The following is a 5,000-nucleotide window of genomic DNA, read 5'->3' on the forward strand; positions in this document are numbered from 1 at the left end:
GAATGTGAGTACACTACATTGACATCCAGCCCATAAACGACACCTCCATCTACAGGAATTCAAGGAAACTACGCCAAGCATACTGCCAAAACACAGCACCGCCATCTATGCAAATACGACGAAACCACATGCAATACCTCCATCTACGCGCATCTGACAACACTACATCCACCATGTCGAGCGCACCACAAAAATTAACGCCATCTGTCGATCTCCCACAACATGACCCCTGGAACGACGATACCGCCACCTATGAGACACAAGCTGACTACGACATCGCTGGGCCGACAGTACACATTTTTCGACCCACGCACCAAGACTGCATCCTCTGACCACCCCAGGAGCCCCGACGCCAGTGCCTGCGCCGCAGAAAGTGGTCGACCGACAATCACTCCACCCGCACCCGTACGTGCTCCACCCCAACAGCCCACCTCGCAACTCCAGCGATGAACGGCGGACTCTTCTCGCAGTCGTAAGTTGCAAACCACCCCTATATCGTCCGTTTCATGAAGAGTTTTATCCAAGATGCGAAATTCCCGCTGTCCCCACACATGCTCTAAGTCTGTGCGCGATTGCGTTGCTCACAGTACGGATTCCGATGCCGAGCGATCAGCTAGAAAGCGCCCCAACCATGTCGATCCCCATGGGCGTTGCACTCGCAGTCGCAAAGACTCTGGGCAATGGCTAAAAGCGCTCCGCAATATATTACTCAGACGGGTAATGACGGTCCGAGCGCTCAGTGTCAGGAGAGCTTTCCTGAGCCCTGACCCACAGGCAGGGTGTAGCGTATCCCACCCGCAGACATGTGACGTTGTCACACGACCAGTTGTCACTAATCGACTGATTGCCGATAATCGTATGCCATACACCGGGGAAAGCTGCCGCAAGGGGTAGCTACGTAGTGCAGTCGCACCTCTACTACTGTACAGAGATAGAACACCGCGTGACCGCAACCAGATTAAACTGATACATGGCGCTGATTACTAATAGATGCAGAGCCATCGGAATATAGATGGCATACGACATACAACAGTCCCTATACATGCTGACAGTCTGTGCACACATGCGAACTACACGTCACCAGACACTCTATCACACACTACTCTCTGGCTGTAACAGACACAGACAAGATATCTAAGCACCAGCATGGAACAACATCCAGTGCATCCTCTCCGCCACATTACACCATTCACACTATGATAACAAAACCAGGAGGTCCACCCCAAAAACAGAATATCTCACTCTTCCAACAACCATCATTACTCAGATAAGCCACAAACACCCACACATGTCCTAGACAGGGGTGCAACCAACACCACCACACTGCCTTGTCTCACAGCATATAAGCAATGGCAGGAATGAAAGACACAGGCCTGCCACTCCCTTGCCACACCCACGCAACCGGCGCACCACCTCCCCTGAGAGAAAGATGCATCCTGACGTGACACATCTCAGGTGCCTCAGGCGTCCACTTACCATCATCACTATGAACGAACCTCGTCCCCTCCCCCTCATACACCATCCCTTAACCTAACCTATGTTGCACCTTAACCTAACCTATGTTGCACCTTAACCTAACCTATGTTGCACCTTAACCTAACCTATGTTGCACCTTAACCTAACCTATGTTGCACCTTAACCTAACCTATGTTGCACCTTAACCTAACCTATGTTGCGCCTTAACCTAACCTATGTTGCGCCTTAACCTAACCTATGTTGCGCCTTAACCTAACCTATGTTGCGCCTTAACCTAACCTATGTTGCGCCTTAACCTAACCTATGTTGCGCCTTAACCTAACCTATGTTGCGCCTTAACCTAACCTATGTTGCGCCTTAACCTAACCTATGTTGCGCCTTAACCTAACCTATGTTGCGCCTTAACCTAACCTATGTTGCGCCTTAACCTAACCTATGTTGCGCCTTAACCTAACCTATGTTGCGCCTTAACCTAACCTATGTTGCGCCTTAACCTAACCTAAGTTGGGGCTTAACCTAACCTAAGTTGGGGCTTAACCTAACCTAAGTTGGGGCTTAACCTAACCTAAGTTGGGGCTTAACCTAACCTAAGTTGGGGCTTAACCTAACCTAAGTTGGGGCTTAACCTAACCTAAGTTGGGGCTTAACCTAACCTAAGTTGGGGCTTAACCTAACCTAAGTTGGGGCTTAACCTAACCTAAGTTGGGGCTTAACCTAACCTAAGTTGGGCCCTAACCTAACCTAAGTTGGGCCCTAACCTAACCTAAGTTGGGCCCTAACCTAACCTAAGTTGGGCCCTAACCTAACCTAAGTTGGGCCCTAACCTAACCTAAGTTGGGCCCTAACCTAACCTAAGTTGGGCCCTAACCTAACCTAAGTTGGGCCCTAACCTAACCTAAGTTGGGCCCTAACCTAACCTAAGTTGGGCCCTAACCTAACCTAAGTTGGGCCCTAACCTAACCTAAGTTGGGCCCTAACCTAACCTAAGTTGGGCCCTAACCTAACCTAAGTTGGGCCCTAACCTAACCTAAGTTGGGCCCTAACCTAACCTAAGTTGGGCCCTAACCTAACCCACGTTGCGCCCTAACCTAACCCACGTAATTGTTTGTTATATGAATCTAGAAATTCGTGTAGCGTTGCCTAATCGCAACCCTCTCAACATAGTTCGCTGCGCGCACACTCTGGTGTCCTGCGTATTGAATCATGTTACGGTGCCTACCCTCACAACATCTAGCGAGTGTTGCGTACGTTCCACATGGTCCCGCTATCCACTGTAATGTGTACTGCTATAAGACGTATATCGCCCCCCCCCCCCCCCCCCCCCCTCCCCTGTCGCCTCTAGTTCGTCAGTCAGGAGTTTGCGTGTTCAATGAGCTTCGCAGCTGTGCAATGGCATCGGCATACGTACGCGGGCCACCTTCCACGTGTTCTCTCGTGCATACGTCGCAGCATGTATGTGGACTGATGTGGCGTGTCGTGACTCATAACATCCAGGCATGCAAGACCCATTGAATTCGCAAATGTAGATGGACGTCTACGTTTGCTGCCCAAGTTACGCAAATGAACTGGAAATCCGTTGTTGCGCGGTTGTTCGCGCTGGAGGTGAATCGTTGATATCGACGATCGGTACAGGTATTAACCGGTTGCTTCAGCGACACCCGTCATACCCACGAACGTGAGTGGGCATGTGGGTATGAAGCGATACGCGGCGGTGGCTGGGTGGGACCGTCCCCGGCCGGTGAGGGGGGGGCGCCCGGCGTGCTGGCCGCGCGCTGCGTGGGCGCACGCGCGGCAGCCGGCTGGTGGGGGCGCCCAGTGGCAGGCGCGCCGGCTGACGGACGCGGCAGGCGGCGCATCTGCGTGCCGGCGCACCCAGCGCGCGGCGCCGTGCGGCCAAAGTGGGTCCTCCCGGGCCCGGTGCGAAGCGCGGTGGACATCTGCAGTGTGCTGGTCCGATTGAGGACTGTGTGCGTTGAGGATGCGCCGCCGCCCGGCACTCGGCGCCGCGACGCCGTCTGCTGCTCGGTCGCCCCCGCGGTTCTCGCAGGTGGTTTGTATCGCAGCTGTGCGGATGTGTTGGCGCGTGCGCTGTGCTGGGAGAGTTCGCTTTGGCACCCAAGTGGGGCTCTGCCCCTCTGTGGCGCTGGCGTTGGAGCTGCCCGGTCACTGTTTGTGGCCGCGTGTTGTCTCCCGCCGGCAACACCACGACAGCACGCTCCCGGGCCTCTGTCGGCAGCGGCAAGCTCAGTTGGGAGCACGGGTGGTCGCACTGAAAGCGTCTACTCGCCTATCTCCGGGCGATTGCGCCTCTCTCGAACCCGACCAAGTACTTAGGACGGCGCTGCGCGCCGCCGGGACCTGAGAGGGTTTCGAGGTGTATCGTGCAGGGGAGCCCAGCCTCCTCCTGTTTGCAGAATAATTGAGCGGACGCTTGCGTGTTCGCGCGGGCCTCCGGGACACACTCCCGGGCGGCCGGCTGCTCAGCTCTAGTTGACGCAGCTCCCTGGTTGATCCTGCCAGTAGTCATATGCTTGTCTCAAAGATTAAGCCATGCATGTCTCAGTACAAGCCGCATTAAGGTGAAACCGCGAATGGCTCATTAAATCAGTTATGGTTCCTTAGATCGTACCCACGTTACTTGGATAACTGTGGTAATTCTAGAGCTAATACATGCAAACAGAGTCCCGACCAGAGATGGAAGGGACGCTTTTATTAGATCAAAACCAATCGGTCGGCTCGTCCGGTCCGTTTGCCTTGGTGACTCTGAATAACTTTGGGCTGATCGCACGGTCTTCGTACCGGCGACGCATCTTTCAAATGTCTGCCTTATCAACTGTCGATGGTAGGTTCTGCGCCTACCATGGTTGTAACGGGTAACGGGGAATCAGGGTTCGATTCCGGAGAGGGAGCCTGAGAAACGGCTACCACATCCAAGGAAGGCAGCAGGCGCGCAAATTACCCACTCCCGGCACGGGGAGGTAGTGACGAAAAATAACGATACGGGACTCATCCGAGGCCCCGTAATCGGAATGAGTACACTTTAAATCCTTTAACGAGTATCTATTGGAGGGCAAGTCTGGTGCCAGCAGCCGCGGTAATTCCAGCTCCAATAGCGTATATTAAAGTTGTTGCGGTTAAAAAGCTCGTAGTTGGATTTGTGTCCCACGCTGTTGGTTCACCGCCCGTCGGTGTTTAACTGGCATGTATCGTGGGACGTCCTGCCGGTGGGGCGAGCCGAAGGCGTGCGACCGCCTCGTGCGTGCTCGTGCGTCCCGAGGCGGACCCCGTTGAAATCCTACCAGGGTGCTCTTTATTGAGTGTCTCGGTGGGCCGGCACGTTTACTTTGAACAAATTAGAGTGCTTAAAGCAGGCAAGCCCGCCTGAATACTGTGTGCATGGAATAATGGAATAGGACCTCGGTTCTATTTTGTTGGTTTTCGGAACCCGAGGTAATGATTAATAGGGACAGGCGGGGGCATTCGTATTGCGACGTTAGAGGTGAAATTCTTGGATCGTCGCAAGA

At 53.9% G+C, this 5,000-nt stretch overlaps 1 non-coding gene across 1 annotated transcript in view; it reads left to right on the plus strand.

The window, feature by feature from the left end:
* Positions 1-3,976: 3,976 nt before the first annotated feature.
* LOC126230360 (small subunit ribosomal RNA) overlaps positions 3,977-5,000 on the plus strand; it is a 1,909-nt gene continuing 885 nt past the window's right edge. Inside the window, exon 1 of the ribosomal RNA XR_007544271.1 lies at positions 3,977-5,000. This exon is cut by the window's right edge and continues 885 nt beyond it. This is a non-coding gene — a ribosomal RNA (small subunit ribosomal RNA).

This window comes from Schistocerca nitens, unplaced genomic scaffold (genome assembly GCF_023898315.1).
Source record: "Schistocerca nitens isolate TAMUIC-IGC-003100 unplaced genomic scaffold, iqSchNite1.1 HiC_scaffold_381, whole genome shotgun sequence".
NCBI lineage: Eukaryota > Metazoa > Arthropoda > Insecta > Orthoptera > Acrididae > Schistocerca > Schistocerca nitens.